Here is a 16886-nt window from a genome sequence, read left to right on the forward strand (position 1 = left end):
TAGCCTGACCAACACATTGAAACCCCGTCTCTACAAAAAATACAAAAATGAGCCAGGTGTGGTGGCACATACCTGTAATCCCAGTTACTCAGGAGGCTGAGGCAGGAGAATCGCTTGAACCCGGGAGGCGGAGGTTGCAGTGAGCTGAAATCATGCCACTGCCACTCCAGCTTGGATGACAGACCAAGACTCTATCTCAAAAAAAAAAAAAAAAGGTAGCCCACAAAGACCCTGGATTGCCCCAGACAGCCCTGCCCACACCCAGCATGCCCAGCATCAATATATCACAGCCAGAGCTGCCCACCATGGAGCCCTCACTAAGGCCAGCGCCTCCACCTACATGCTGCCTTCCAACCTCCCAGCACTCCCTAAGGAGGCACAGCTATTCCCACTTGACAGAGGAGCGTCCTGAGGCTCACTCTGACCCAGCCAAGAAGGACCTGAGCCAGCATTTGACCAGCGCCATCTGATTTGAAACCTGTGTCAATTTAGGGCCGACACAAACTCATCATCCCTCATTGGCCCTTTCCATGAATGCTGGAATCTGCTGGATTCCAGGAGCCGTCAGGACAACAGGGGTAAACCAGGACTGCTGCAGGCACCCCAAGACGTAGGGTCACCCTAGAGATCAGACAATCCACCAGATCCCAGCAGGGAATCAGGGTCACTGTGGGTGGCCCTGTGGACTGGAAGGGTTGGGTCCCATGGCTGCTTTATGCTGGAGAAGGAAAAAACAGCTGTTTTCTCCAGAGCAGGTCGGGGTCAGCCTCTACTGCCACTCAATTCACCCAGCGAACTCTTCTTCACCATGAATCTCCCCGAGTCCTGCCCTGAAGTGGCACCGTGTGGACCGACACTGAATTGGGTGAGCCTGGTCTCTGCTGCACACCTGCAGCAGATACCAGCTGTCACTGTTATGTTTTTGATGGAGTCTCCCTCTAGAGGGCTGAGATCAAGGACTCTGGACAGGACAGAACCATGGAAGGTAGTGGGGGCTGTTCGTGCCATCCTGCCAGCTCTCCTCCTACAGGAAGCCCTCCCTGACCACCCCTGTCCCCAGGGCCCCTTTAAGACTCCAGAGGTTCCACAGTTTGGCTTTTGGTGGCCTGGCTTCCTAGTCTGGGGTTGCCAGGCTCGAAGTTTTTGTTCCACTGCCAAACTCCAAGGCCTAGGAGCTCCCTCCTTTTTCACCAATCTCTGCTTCTGTACAGGGCCCTCCAGCCCCATCCAGAAATGCCGTGCTCTAGAAAAGCATCCTTCCTGTTCTTTCCCGAGGAAACCAAAGCTCACAGACATTCAGGGACATGCCCTAAGCCACCCAGCACGGAGCATCCATGAAGAAGACCAAGGCAGAAGGCACCAACATCTGTCGAACACACTTCATCTCATCTGATCCTCCCAGTAGCCCACAGGACCAACAGGATTATTCCCATTTAACAGATGAGGATGTCGAGGCTCAGAGAGCTTGTAACTTGCCCAGAGTCACACATCCCCAGGAAGAGGCATCCGATCCAATCGTCAAGGCCAGGAGCGCCCACCAGCTGGAAGGCTCCTGCAGAAGGGGAGGATTAATTCTGTGACCTTTCCAGTCCCTTTGATCCTTTGAGGCTAAAGCTTAACTATTCTCTTTCTCCCTACCTCAAGAGATTTTCAGTTCATAAATGAGAGCCCATAGAGGACCAACCTTTGATCCAAAGAAATTATTTTTTAAGAAAAATAATTAGTTTTTAAACCTGGAGAGCTCCTTAGAACAGATTGCTGGGCCCCAGCCCTAGCGTTTCTGATCCATTGGGGCTGGGGTGAAGCCTAACCTTTGTGTTTTCAGAATGCTCCCAAGCAATGCGGACGCAGCTGTTTTCCGAATCACACTTGAGAACTACTGATACCACCGCTTTGTGACCGGACAGGCCACTCAGCTACTCACCAGAGGTCTGACCTGGAGCAAATGATGCAATTACCCTCTCTTAGCCTGGGTTTCTATCTGTGAATTGGAGCTGCTGGGAGGCTGGACTGCCAGGGTAGCCAAGAGTTCAGTTAAAGATAGTGACGGCTGGCTGGGCACTCCAATCCCAGTACTTTGGGAGGCCGAGGCGGGCAGACCAGGTGGTCAGGAGTTCAAACCCAGCCTAGTCATCATGGTGAAACCCCGTCTCTACTAAAGATAAAAAAAAATTAGCTGGGAGTGGTGGCACGTACCTGTAATCCCAGCTACACGGGAGGCTGAGTCAGGAGAATAGCTTGAACCTGGGAGGCGGAGGTTGCAGTCAGACGAGATGGTGCCATTGCACTCCAGCTGGGGCGACAGAGCGAGACTCCATCTCAACAACAACAACAACAACAAAAAGATAGTGACAGTTACTCAGCAGTAGATTAAATAACTTCGTGTTGTAAAATATTTGTGAATCTGAATGGAACTGCATTGATTAACATTTGCATCCCTTTCAGATCTGAGTGGGAATGGACTTTTTCCCCTATGAGGGTTACAAGCATCTGTGCCTTTTCTAGTGTGACTCATCTGCTCCATCCTTTGCCCATTCACCTGCGGGTTTCTCTGCCTTTCCTCTCGGTTTGCCTGAGCTCATCACAGAGCAAAGATAACAAATCCCCATGGCTGTTCTTGATTGCTAGAGATTTTTCCAAAGCTGTTGCTCGCCTGTCTGCTGGGGCCATTTTTCTGGCTTAGAGAGTGGCCGAATCCGCCTGACTTTCCCACTTTTCTTTTCTCTATCACTTTTAAGCTTAGATTGGAGCCCTTCCCCAGAATGTGACAATATAAAGGAAATGGATTTTGAATGATGGAATTTCCTGCACCTTGAGGGGTGGGGGGGTGGGGGATCCTGGCTCACCTCAACCCTATGGTGCTGATAGAAGGAATAGCGGGAAACTGAGGGCCCTTCAGCACCAGAAAAACCCACCATCCTCAGTTCTCCCTGGCATTAGCCATGCCATCTCTCTCCCCATCTGTAGAATCCCCCTGCAAAGAGGCATAGGGCAGGCCAGAGCTGGAGGTGCAGCTGGAAGGTCAAAAGCATCATCCTTGGGTTGGAGACAGGATGACCGCAGGTGTAAGAACTGGCCAGAGGGCCAGGCACGGTGGCTCATACCTGTAATCCCAGCACTTTGGGAGGCCCAGGTGGGCGGATCATGAGGTCAGGAGTTCGAGTTTGAGACCAGCCTGGCCAAGATGGTAAAACCCTGTCTCTACTAAAAACTCCAAAAAGTTTAGCCTGGCATGGTGGTGTGCACCTGTAGTCCTAGCTACTCAGGAGGCTGGGGCAGAAGAATCGCCTGAACCCATGAGGCGGAGGTGGCAGTGAGCCGAGATGGTGCCACTGCACTCCAGCCTGGGAGACAAGAGTGAGACTCCATCTCAAAAAAAAAAAAAAAGAACTGGCCAGAGGAGTTGGCCAACTCCCAGCTCGGGTCGCTCCTCGACTGCGTGGGCCGTGTGAGCTTCGCCTCTCTGGGTCTCTGTTGTCTCATCTATGAAATGGGCCTGAAAGTGCCCAAGTCAAAGGGAGGATTTAAATAGATCAGCAGCCGTCAGCACCCTGAGCGCCGTGCTGGGCGTCAAATACACGCGCCCAGTACACAGGGCTTGAGCTTATTACGTGCCCCAGTTCTGTTCCTGGGGTGGTGGCATGAACCCCACTGCCTTTGCCTTTGATTGCGCTGAAAATACCCAGCACCGCTGATATCAAGGCCCCCGGGCCCAGCGGAAACGCACTCTGTGTGCGGCCCCAGCCCCTCTGGCTCAGCTCGGCCCATCCAGCCCTGCGAAGGAACAGGGTCACCAAGGGACCAAGGCCAGAACAGGACACGCGTGTCCCAGGAGTGCGGGAGACCCCCACGTCCCCTCCCCCCGCACCGCCCCCTTGGCTGGCAGAGCAGCCCGAAGCCGCGTCTCAGCCGCACCGAGTGCCTCCTGCTCCAGCGCCAGCCGTCCCGCTGCCGGGGCCTGATTTCCATAATAATCAGCCATAGATCTCCCGAAAAGGCTGGGAGCGGCCGCCTCCGCCCACCGGGGAAGCTCCCGAGGGTGGGCGCCCCCCTCCCCACCATCCCCGCCGCCACCCCTAAGGAGGGAACCTCGGTTTTTCAAAGCTTTCGAGTAAACGTCCGCGCGAGAGGCAGCTGGGACACACCCAGGACGTCGTTCTCCGCATTAAGGAGGGGGACGGCGGTGGGGGGAGGCGGGAGATGCCGCGGCGCAGGTGTAGACCAGGCTCAGAGGCAAGGAGGGGAGGAGGGAAACTGAGGCAGCCGCAGGGTGGGGGTACGTTTCAAGGTACATTCTCACTGCAACCTCACAGCGCCCCTACGGATGAGTTATCGGCTATGCCCCCCATTACAGATGGGGAAACTGAGGCCCAGAGAGGTGTTTTTGTTTGTTTGTTTGTTTGTTTCCAGTCTTCCCAGCTGGCAAGTGGCTGGGCAGGGACCCTTTTTGGAGTTGGGGGATTCAGGGCTAGTGACCTGCCCAGCACACTATCTCCTCCCCAAGATTGGCAGCCTAGGAGCGGGGTGCTCTGTCCATCCCAAGATGAAAGAATTAGGGGGCTGAGGTTGGCACATACTTGGAGCTGATCTGGTCCAGAAGCCCATGGGACGTAAGAACGGACTTTGAACCCCAGCTCTGCCACCTCCCAACCATCCCCCCAAAGTGTGGGAAAACTATAGCCCCCAGGCCAATTCCTGTCCACCAACTGTTTTGGTACAACCAGAAACCAAGCCTGGCTTTTAATACAATGACGCAATCTCTGCTCACCACAATCTCCACCTCCCGGGTTCAAGCAATTCTCCTGCCTCAGCCTCCCGAGTAGTGGGATTACAGGCTAGCACCATCACGCCTGGCTAAGGAATTGCTCCATGTTGGCCAAGCTGGTCTCGAACTCCCAACCTCAGGTGATCCGCCTGCCTCGGCCTCCCAAAGTGCTGGAATTACAGTCATGAGCCACAGTGCCCAGCGACTTTGCAGTCTTTCTCCATTCCCTCAACTCTGACTTCCATCATCTCCTTCCATGTCTCCCTGCTCCCCCTCTTCATTTCATCCCCAACTCTGTAGCGGGGGCTGCCTGCCTCCTCCCTGGCCCCCCAGTACAGCACAGGTGCTGAGCCGCCACCCTCCACCAACCCCCCAAACTGCTGGCCCTTCCCTAAGCCCAGCAGGTCGTGTCAAGCATCCAGGAATTTGCCCATGCAGTTTCCTCTGCCTGGAATCTCCTTTCTTCCCAGTCCAACGAGTCTTGCATCCTCTACCTGATCCCCAAGACTCAGTTCAGGACCTGATTTTCCAGAACTCTCCCCCTTCTGCCACTGCCCTGGTATGCAAAGCTAGCTTGGTACCAGTGGGACTTTGGAACCTTTATGGATATGCCTGAGTTTCTCGTGGTGAGCCTGTGAGCCTCTTGAGGGCCACAACTGTGACTAGTCTTTCTTTCTTTCTTTGTTTCTTTTTCCTTCCTTCCTTCCTTCCTTCCTTCCTTCCTTCCTTCCTTCCTCTTTCTTTTTTTTCAGTTTGAGACACGGTCTCACTCTGTTGCCGAGGCTGGAGTGCAGTGGCACCATCAAGACTCACCGCAACTTCCGTCTCCTGGTGTCAAGCAATTCTTCTGCCTCAGCCTCCCAAGTAGCTGGGATTACAGGTGCCCACCACCATACCTGGCTAATTTTTATATTTTTAGTAGAGATGAGGTTTCACCATATTGGCCAGGCTGGTCTCGAACTCCTGGCCTCAAGTGATCCACCCGCCTCAGCCTCCCAAAGTGCTGGGATTACAAGCATGAGCCACCCCCAGCCTATGACTAGTATTTCTGAATCACCAGTCCCAGCAAAGGCATGACCCAGAGAAGTCAATCAATTTTTAATAAATGAGTCAAGGAAGGAAGGAAGGAAGGAATACAGCTGGGATCTTCTCCCTCCCTGGCTCACCAACGTTCAGAGACTTCCCAGGTCCCCTCTGTCAAGGCCCAGCCTGTCCTTCAAGTCTTCAAGCCCTGTATGAAGTGGCTCTGGTTCACCTCCCAGCCCTGTCTCCTGCTGCGTCTCCCACACTGTCTTCCGATGCAGTCCTGACCTCCAAGCTTTCATTCATGCCATTCCCCCTCCCTGCTTATCCTCCTCAGCCTACCCCCATTTGTGCCTCTGGGGGCCCTGACCATCCTTGGAGATCTTACAGGGTTTCAGGGTCCAGGGTCACCTGCAGTAGGGGCCAGCTAGTCCCACGTTTCCCAAATCCCACAGCAGGAGGCAGTGAGCAGAGGCTTTGACCAGGAGGACCTGGGTCGGGAATGAATCCCGAAGCTGTTTATTTTGGAGATGTCATTTCTGCTCTCAGTGCAAAGTGGAAGAGGAACGCTTGTCTCCCGGGGACACTGGGGGTTAGAGATGCTGTTATCTCTTGTGCACACAGTAGGTACTCAATAATGGACAGCTATTTCCAGCCTGGACACAGCCCTTTTCCCAGAGAGGAGGCTAAGAGCAGACCTAGAGCTCCCTGCAACCTGCAGCCCCAACCTCTCTCTCCCGCCCCCACCCCCAACAGGGCCTGCAGCTAGTGACTGATGCTGGCGTGGACAGAATGACAATGAGGCCAGGACCTAAGTGAGTCCATCTGGGAACCTAAGACTGTGGCAGAGGCTCTGATGAAGCCAGGGCTGGGGAGGGGCTGGACAGGGATGGGACAGGCAGGGCACAGCAGGGGTGGGAGTAGGGCAGTGCTGGGGTGAGAGTTTGGGATGAAGAGGGGCACAGCCAGGCAAGGCAGGAGCCAGGGAGCAGGGCAGGGGCAGGGTGGGACCAGGGCATGGGGTTCACGATGGAAACGGGGCTGGGCAGGGATCAGTCAGATTTCCGATTCAGAGCAATTCAGATTGCTTGGGCAATCAATCAGACAAAATCACCCCCGGGGCGGGAAAAGAGACAGTGAGAGTATTCATGGTGGGGAGTGGGGGTGCAGTGAAGAAGGAAAAAGGAGAAAAAGAAGAAAGAAGGAATCTGAGGCCAGGTGGTGGCTCTCGCCTGTAATCCCAGCACTTTGGGAGGCCGAGGTGGGCGGATCACCTGAGGTCAGGAGTTCAAGACCAGCCTGGTCAACATGGTGAAACCCCATCTCTACTAAAATACAAAAATTAGCTGGGTGTGGTGGCATGAGCCTGTAATCCCTGCTACTTGGGAAACTGAGGCGGGAGAATTGCTTGATCCCAGGAGGCGGAGGCTGCAGTGAACCAAGACAGTGCCACTGCTCTCCAGTCTGGGAGAGAGAGCGAGACTCCATCTACAAAAAAAAGAAAGAAAGAAGGAATCTCAGAAAGGACCCTCCCCTGCGGAAGTCCTGGAGGCAGCGGCACTGGTGCCAGCCTTCTCCTTTGGCAGGTGGGACCCCTGTGGCCAGAGAGCCAGAGACTCACCAAAGCCCCGGTGAGGAGGAGGCAGAATAGACAGAATAGGTGGGAAGGTGGGCATGGGAAAGGGGTATGATGGGAGGTAGGGTGTGGCCAGCACAGACCCGTGTAGCTAACAGAGAGATGACCACCGCTCCTCCTTTTCAGGTCCATATCACAGGTGGAGGGGCTGACTCCTGCCACGTGACCTGCTCATCCCACCTCCCTGCCTTTGCCCAAGCCAGTGCCCCGCTGCCATGCATTTATTTCCTATCCTCACCCCAAACACTTAACCCTCTTCCTCAACTCCAGCCCTGATGTCCCTCAGCAATGACTGTCTCTTCCTCACCCTCAGAGCTTGGTGTCAGCGGGGTGACAGTCTGGGCAGTCCCAAGGTGCTTGCTGGAATCCCATAAATGTGCTTAGTCTTCACAAGCAGCATGGACGAGCATCACAGCCTGGTGGCTGAGCTCACAGGCTTGGGACTCCGCCGGGCCAGGTTCCAGTCCCAGGAGCTTCATTTCCACATAGTATTGCTTCATAAATGCTAAGCCCCCTCCTCCTGTTCCATTGCTAGCTCAGAATGTGCACACAGCAGGTACCCAGTGGTGGTTTCTGGGCTGAGGTGCCCTTCTGTTCCCTAGCGGACCCCTTGTCCCTGAAAGGACACATAGGTGTCACCCCTGCCTTGGCCTCCAAGCCCAAGCCTGAGCAGCCAAGCTTGGGAGAAAGGTCCCATTGCTCATTCCCCTTGAGTCTGCAGCTCGGGCAATCAATTGGTCGCCATGGAAACCGGCCTCCCAATCAGAAGCGGGCATCTCTTGGCTGTGCCAGCGCCACCTACCCACCCAATCAGGCCTGGCTGTGCAGTCCCTCACCTAGGACTGCCAGGGGTTGGGGGTGGGGAGGAGAAAAGGGAGTCTCTGGCATAATCTGGGCACACCTGCTTGTGTCCCTGAAATGCTGAGATTCTCCAGAGAGAGCGCATTTTTTTGGGGTGGGGGTCACTACTCCAGGGGTCCCCCGATGCTGGCAGAACTCATTCCTATAGAGTATGGCTCTTAGTGCTCAGACGAGACCTGAGAGGAGGGAGTGATTAACCCGTTGGGCAGAAGGGAAAGCTGAGACCCAGCCGTAAGGTCAGCGGCAAAGCTAGGCGAATGCCCCCTCCCTGAGCCCCTATCCCAGGAATGGGGCAGGGAAAGGAGGGGCAGAAGAGTTCCTGGCCCTCTGCAGCCAGCACCTGCCTTTCCACTAAATCTACGCCTGGCACTCCCAAGGCCCATTAGTGCCGGGCCCACTGAGGTCCATTAGCCAGCATCTACGGGCCTGTGCACCCACCTGCCCACCCACGCCCAGCTGCAGCCTCCCGCCCAGGCCCCTCCTCCCCCCACTGCCAGCTGGGATTGGACAGAGCCCAGGCTCTGAGTCACACAGCCCCAAGCTCAACAATTGGCTCCTCTGCTGAGCGTGAGCAAGCCAGAAAAACCTCTCCGAGCCTCAGTTTCTCTGTTGGGAAAGCGGAATAATGACTCCTGCCTTACAAGGGAGTGATGAGGAGTCAAAGTGCATAGAGAGCTTAACGCAGGGCCTGGTGTGTGCTCAGCAGGAGGGAGGCCACCTTCTCTATTCCTGTTCCTTCTCAGCACCCAGAACGTCCCTTGGAGCTGAGCTAAGGCATCCACCTGCCAGGAGAAGGCAGAAGACAAATGCTACTATTCTTAGTCACCAGCCCAGGAAAACAAATTACAAATGAGATTTAGAGAGGGGTACCAACTTGCCCCCTCCCTGACACTCGGAGGAATGGGTGGGATATGAATGGGTAGGGTCTGTCTGACTCAGACCTGAGCTGTCTCTGCTGCAGCCCAGCCTCTCCTGACCCGACCCAGCCCTGCTCCAGCCAGCCAGAGCCTGTCACCCTGGGCCACTAGTGCCCAGCTCTGCTCTGATTGCGCACCTGCTATGAACTGGGCATGTCAGGGGCCCACGACCACACACAGCACCCCCAGCACTCACAGGGCTGCAGCAGGGAAGCTGATGGGATGGTGAGCTGTGCTGGAGGACCTGACCTGGTTGAGGATGCTGGGGAGACTTCTGGAAGGAAGGAGGAGGCTAGACCAGCTCCCGGCCACCACATGGGGGCTGCTGCTGCCTGCTTTTGAAGCTTTTGCCCTCTACCGAGAGTCTCCCATTATGGTGCCCTGTCTGCTGGACCCACAGGGAACCATCTAACAGTGTACCTCAAGCCCAGCCCAGTGGGGCTCAACCGTCTCAGCACCATCCCTCCCCGCCCCCATCGTCCCTCTCCTGTCTCAGTGCCATCCCTCCCTGCCCCCAGTGTCCCCCTCTCTTTTACTGATCGCCCACTAAGTGCCAGACACTGCCGAAGGCATACTGACCAGTATTAGCCCAGCTACCCCACTGGGCTGTCCCCCTTAGAGATGAGGAGATGGAAGGTGAAGTGGATTTCTCAAGGTCATGCAGCTGGTAAATGGCAGAACCAGGGTTTTAACTCAGGTGTGCATGGTGTCAGAGGCAGACACTGAGGCCCCCTCGACTGGGTCTGCCTCCCCCGCCTCCAGTTCCTCAAGGGTAACTCCTGTAGAACAGGATGGAGCGACTTGCTTCCAGCTATTATCAGATTTCTGTTCCCCCTTCTCTCCGCCAGAAAACAAATTGATTCATCAATTCACACCTTTAATCTGTCCTGGGGAAGGGGAGGGATGAGACCAGCCCCCCAGCAGGAAGCAGGACGGGTAATCAGCCCACCCGTCCTCCCCAGCCCAGGCACAGCCACCCATGCTATATCCTCCCTTGATTAAACACTAATTGCCGCCATGCTCTGAAATTGAGTACTTTAATTTCCAGAAACGCAAAGTACATTTCAATCAGTTCCTCTCCCAAACCATTCCTTCTCAGGAGCCAGGACAAGAACATCAGTCCCTCAAGGCCATAGAAAACCAAGCCCCGCTCTGGCACACCTGCCGTCCCTCTCCCTAGAAACCACCGCTTCTCTCCTTCCCAGGCACCCCGTGGGGGGACTGTGGGCATTCACAGTGTGTGGGAGCATCCAAGAGACCCTATAATTGTCGGCTCAGAAAGGTGAGCCAGGCCCCCCAACCCTGGGGTCAGACAAGAGGACTGGGACTCTGCTACAGGCAGGGTCTGGGCTGCCTGCTCATCACATGCCCCCCACCACCTCCCTGCATGTGGTCATTAGATGCTTCATATCAGCCTTCAGAGTGGACAGAGGCTGGGCAGGAAACGCCGTGGAAGTAGAGACTGGAAGGCTGGACACCTGGCCCTTAGTTCCAACTCTGCTGCATGTCGCTCTCTGGCTCTCAGGATTTTCATCTGTCCCAGGAAGGGGCTGGGGTAGAGCTTACCGTCCTAACTGGAAGGCGTGTGCTTCCCAGGCATGGGCCTGGGGCCAGGACCCAGGTGGCTACAGATTCCCCTGGGGGTTCTGGGTCACCACGTCTGAGGAGGGGCCAGAAACTCACTTTTTTTTTTTGAGACGGAGTCTTGCTTTATGACCCAGGCTGGACTACCATGGTGCAACCCTGGCTCGATGTAACCTCCACATCCCAGGTTCAAGCAATTCTCCTGCCTCAGCCTCCCAAGTAGCTGGGATTACATGAACCTGCCACCACACCCGGCCAATTTTTGTATTTTTAGTAGAGACGGGGTTTCATCATGCTGGCGACGCTGGTGTCCAACTCCTGACCTCAAATGATCCTCCCACCTCAGCCCCCCAAAGTGCTGGAATTACAGTCCTGAGCCACCACGCCTGGCCAAACTGGCATTTTTAAAAGGCTCTCCAAACTGGGCGTAGTGGCTCATGCCTGTAATCCCAGCTACTCAGGAGGCTAAGGGGGGACAATCCCTTGAGGCCAGGAATTTAAGACCAGCCTAAGCAACATAGTGAGATTCTGTCTCTTAAAAAAATTAATAAATAAAAATAAAAATGATTAAAAGCCTCTCCAAATGATTCCAGTACGTAGCTGGGGTTTGGGAGTATGTCGCAATCTTTCCAGTATGTAGCCAGGCGAGTGCAGCCCCTCTGTTGACAGGCATGAATATGGGCCCAGAGAGGGTGAGCATCTAGCCCAGAGTCACACAGCAAGTCAGAGATGTTAGCCAGAAGACAGCTAACAAACTTCCAGGTTGGACATTTTAGAAAAGCAGGTGAACGAACACAGAGTGAAGGGGAACCAGGGTGTGGCCCCCACTGACACAGAGAGGAAGGGTTGCTGAGAGATCTAGTCAAGAATTTCCATGTGAGGCCAGGCATGGTGGCTCTCACTGTAAACCCAGCATTTTGGGAGGCCGAGTGGGGTGGACCATGAGGTCAGAAGATTGAGACCATCCTGGCCAACATGGTGAAACTCCACCTCTATTAAAAATAAAAAATTAGCCTGGCACACACCTGTAATTCCAACTACTCAGGAGGCTGAGGCAGGAGAATCTTTTGAACCCGGGAAGCAGAGGTTGCAGCGAGCCGAGATGGCACCACTGCCCTCCAGCCTGGGCGATAGAGTGACACTCTGTTTCCCCCACCCCCAGAGCTGGGCAGAGTAACAGATGCCTGTAATCCCAGGACTCCAGTGATTGAGGCAGGAGAATCACTTGAACCCAGGAGGAGGAAGTTGCAGTGAGCCAACATTGCGCCATTGCACTCCAACCTGGGTGACAAGAGCAAAACTCCATTTCACAACAAACAAACAACAACAAAAAACAAAGTCTCAGAATGATGAAGCACTTTATCCAATGTGACACAGCTGGTAAGTGTTGAGACCTCGCAGCTGATCAAAGCTATCTCATTCTAAACGCCATGCTATGTGCTCTCTAGCCCATGGAGAATAATTTTAACACAATTGATGACATTCCTACACAACAATATTCTTGTCTCAAGTCCAAGAGTGCCTCCTCTACCACCTATGATACTGGCTTTCTGGTCAGTAAAGATGCCATTCTAATGTGTAACCAGGTGGCAAACGGAGAAATGACCAAAGTCATCATGTGTGTACACCCATAACCCTTGTCCTGTGTTTAAGTTCAAGTATTCTTTTTGATTACTGAGCAAAACTGAGCTTGAAAAGGGCTAAAGGTTTTCCTATTTGTTTTTGAGACTGAGTCTCTCTCTATTGCCTAGGTTGGAGTGCAGTAGCACGATCTTGGCTCACTGCAACCTCTGCCTCCCAGAGTCAAGCGATCCTCATGCCTCAGCCTTCCTAGTAGCTGGGATTGCAGGTATGTGCCACCATGCTCGGCTAATTTTTGTATTTTAGTGGAGATGGGCTTTTGCGCACTTGTTTTAAAGCAACATTTTGTTTCCCTTGGGCTGGTGGCCTTACGCTGTGCTAGCCAGCAAATAGTGAGAGGGATCCTCATGGAGGAGGATTGGGTTGAGACTGAGGGTCTTTAGCCCACATGCACAAGTGAGTTGCCACAAGGGGATGGAAACCAGGCTTATAAAAAGTGCTGCATAGATTTCCTACCTGTCCCTCTCCTCACCATTTTCAGCTGACCGGGTTTGAGCATTTTAGGGCCTGGGAAGATAATATTACTAAATCTACTAAAATACATCACTGATCCTTATAGGCTTTGGCCAGTTGCTGAGCAAATTAACTTCACAACTGAGGTGGGCCGCCCTGACCTGTGTGGTCCCCCACTCCTCTTAGAATTTGTGAGCTTGGGGCCTACTGGAGGGTGGAAGGTGGGAGGAGAGGGAGGGAGGATCAGGAAAAATTACTGATATTAGGCTTAATATGTGGATGATGGAATAATCTGTACAACAAACCCTCATGACACACGTTTACATATGTAACAAACCTGCTCATCCTGCACATGTACCCCTGAACTTAAAACTTAAAAAAAAAAAGGGATCTGTGAGCTGACCCAAACACCCGGGGATCTTCGTGCTTTTGACACATGACTATGCCAGTGTGTGGGGAGATGTGCCTGTAACCGCCCTGGGTTGTGTGACCATGGAGGCCACTTTATAATGATGGGCAGTGCCTGTAACCTCTTAGGCTCAGTGCTTTAGGGCTTATACATGAATGCTGGACTCCCTGTGTGGCAGCGAACACCCCATGACTAAGTGCCTTTCAGTAGCTGCCAGTGTCAGCACCGGCTCACACTCCTGGGTTCAGGTTTTCACTTTTTCATTCAGAAACTTGGGAGCTGGGGCCACTCCTTGGCCCTTCATGTTCTCCACCTGAGCAGTGAGAATAATAAGCCAGACCCAGGGATGGCTCTGGTGAGGGTGGAGGAGTCACTGTACAGAGTAGAGCGGGGGTGGATTTTACTTTTTAGAAGTGGACACTGGCAATCGGGCTGTGTAAATGGGAAATCTCTTCTGAGAAAACACAGCCTCACCTTCACAGAAACACACACATTCACATCACATGATGCAGCCTCACACAAGACACCACCAATCCTCAAGCACCCAACTCAGTACCACCCAAAAGGGAGCATAGCTGCTACCTCAAAATTTGGCCATGACTTTTCCCTGGGGAATTCAGGTTTTTAAAAAACAATTTCAGTGTACTTATTCCTATCACAATCCCCAAATCAGGGTGGCTCTTCACATTGAAACCAGCAAGGATGCCACACCTTTCTTAGCATCCAGTTTTTCTTTCTCGACAGTAATTCCAGAATACTTACTAGAGCCATGCTTCAGTGGGAACACATGTACTACCTGCAACACAGAAACAAAGCTTTATGAGGGGTATGTCGTGTTGTGGATTGTTTGCACAAGGTTCTGTTTCTCTCCATCAAAACAGCATGGTACTGGTACCAAAACAGAGATGGAGACCAATGGAAAAGAACAGAGGTTCACTGGACAGGATAGAATGGGCACCCACAGAGTTATGCTGGGTGATTCTGTTTGATTGTATCTGTGTTTATTCCAAGAGGCTCAACAACACGCTCTATGGAAGCATAATCCTTCAAATGCATTCATCTATCCTTTCAGTCATTTTTCACTCCCTCAGTCAAAAGCTTCTCCATCTGGGTTTCTGCAAGACCAATTTCAAACCCATAAAGCAATGGGTAACACGAACCCCGCTAAGCTCACATGCCCAGCTGTGGAAGCAAACTTCACTTTACGGCAAATCTACTTCGCCATTACAGGCAGTGCAGCATGTTAGTTTATAGATTAGCCTTTGGTGTTAGAGAGTTCCAGCTCTTGCTGTGTCTCATGAATAATTTACTTAACTGAGACGCACATTCCTCATCTGTGTAATGAATATAACCAAACTATGCCTCAAAGTGATTGTGATGCTTCAAGGAGGCAACACAGAGAAGTGCCCATATACTATCCAAGACTCAGATGTGTGTCAATTATCCTTTTCATTTTAATAACTTAAGCAGCTGTTTATTAAGTAAAGTCATATGTGGCATAAGGACGTTTTGGTCAATGACTACTTGCATGCTGTGGTGAGATAGGTGTACACAAACCTATTGGCCTGTATCATTAATTAAAACAAAACTTTTAGTCAAAATTTTTAAATAAGATGCTATACAAATGAAAGACTAACCACAGTGATGGAATTTTTAGGGACAGATAAAACTAAGAGTTCACAAGGATTTGGGTAATGTCTACTCACATATGCTGCTATAGGAGAATGAATTAACATCACCATTTTGAAAAATACTTGGCACTATTCATGACAATAAAATATATGTTCCCTTCTAAAAATCTACTTCACAGAAACGAGTGTCAGTATTCCAAAGCCATTGACAAAAATACTCAAAGCACCATTACTTATCATAGGCATAATTACTTTTTTAAAAATCTTATGTCAACCCACAGTAGAGTAAATAAACTACAATATGTGACTACAGTGGAATAGTATGCAACACGGAAATGAAAGACCTACAGTTACACTTAAGAACATGAATGAATTTCAAAATCATAATGTGAGCAAAAAAGCCAGACACCAAGAAATACATATTGACTTATTTTATGTATAATAGTCCAAACCTGGAGAAGTCTAAACAAGTCATTAGAAGTCAGAGCAGTTACCTTAAGGAAAAAGATAATTAATGGTAGCAGGGAAATTTCAGGGAGGAACCAGGGATGTCTTCACGTGTGCCATCTCACCCTCTCAGATGTTCTCTGCTGGACCCCAAGGGTCTCAAAAGAGGGTGCTGGCAATGGTTAGGTGGTTCAGAGTTCTCATGAAGAAAATTAAATAATAGACAGCATCAAACTCAGTTCTTTAATGAAGTGCCCCCGACTGGATTGAGAGTGCCCACTTAGTTTTGTATCTTATTATGTGAAATGAGGATCCTCCAAAGATAAAAATGTCATCCACAGCATGGACAGAATTAGGTGATATCAGCACATTTTATCATATGGAGTTTCCTGCATAATTTTTAACAATCTGTGAATAAAAGGTCTAGAACTTGAGTTACAAATATTAACTTAGAGAACAACTGAAGCCTAATTTTTGAAGACAGGAAATAGTGTAATGCCATCTTCTGTGGGAAGAAACTCTTGGTTTCCAGAAAAATTAGAGAACTGAAGATAAAGAAGTGTCATCTCAGAATTTGTGTTAGGGGTGTGGAGTGGAGGCTGCAAATGTGCTCAAGGTCAAACTTCTCCCCTGCCTTCCCACAAGGCTGGAGATGTACCAGTGAGCCCAGAGTGAATATTCACTCTGCCATTCACCCTGGGAGATCCCTTTAAACCCACAGTGAGAACAGAAACATGAACATGCTGTAACAAGTCTTAAAAGTTCAGAGGGTGATTATCAATTTCCCCTTGGCACAGCAGAAGAACTTTTTCTCTAAGTTCAAGTAACTGCCTGTGAGAGAGATGTGTCCCACGGATTCCTTCCTTTCATTACAAATGATGCTCAATGCCCAGCCCTACATCCCTTGTGCACAATACCAAGGAGTGCTGATTAATTCAAACCAAAGGTTTTGATGTTTCCCTGGGCAGAAAAGAGCAGGTGTACTGCAAAGATCATCTCTAATGAACACAGCACCCTCATAGCCCATAGAGACAGTTCTTACCTTTATGACAACAAACTTTGAAAAGAAGAAACCAAACCTCACACATATTTTCATTTTCTTTCTAATTTCTTACCTTCTTCTTCAGCCCCTCAAGCAGCAGGGATAACCTGAAGGCTCTTAAAAAAACCTTTTCCTTGTCAGGTCCTACCTGGAAAGTAGTTCCCTACCTTGGGGATCGTCCTCTTTCATGTTGAAGATGCTCCCCAGAATCCAGCCTTTAGAAACAAAAATATCAGGATGAGTCATTAGAAAGAATGACTCACCCACTCCTCCTCCAGCTGAAGCCATGCTGCCTCACACATGATTCCCTGGTCTTTGCTCTGAGTTAACAAACCTTCTTACAGCCTCTCTGGGCAGAGTTCCATACTGGCAAAATCACTATTTCTCAGGAGACCCCCAATCCTCCTTCCCAGCAGGATCCGGTTTCTATACACTCAAGCGGCAAGTTGGTCCCTCACGAAGTCAGTTACTTTATGG

The 16886-nt window shown here is 51.4% G+C and overlaps 1 protein-coding gene and 1 long non-coding RNA gene across 2 annotated transcripts in view; one reads left to right on the forward strand and one right to left on the reverse strand.

Annotated features, from left to right (window-relative positions):
• Window positions 1-1060: 1060 nt before the first annotated feature.
• On the reverse strand, window positions 1061-16621 carry LOC144577942 (uncharacterized). The gene is made up of 4 exons (XR_013522778.1): window positions 16577-16621; window positions 14052-14085; window positions 2197-2318; window positions 1061-1552 (listed from the first exon to the last, which is right to left on the reverse strand). It is a non-coding gene; the product is annotated as an uncharacterized LOC144577942 (long non-coding RNA).
• The window catches only part of LOC118146826 (uncharacterized), a 184554-nt gene continuing 180192 nt past the window's right edge, over window positions 12525-16886 (forward strand). Inside the window, exon 1 of the mRNA XM_054240594.2 lies at window positions 12525-12635. The gene's annotated coding sequence lies outside the window, so the exon portion shown is untranslated. The remainder of the gene's footprint in view (window positions 12636-16886) is intronic.

The sequence above is a fragment of the Callithrix jacchus genome, chromosome 1 (genome assembly GCF_049354715.1).
Source record: "Callithrix jacchus isolate 240 chromosome 1, calJac240_pri, whole genome shotgun sequence".
Taxonomy (NCBI): domain Eukaryota; kingdom Metazoa; phylum Chordata; class Mammalia; order Primates; family Cebidae; genus Callithrix; species Callithrix jacchus.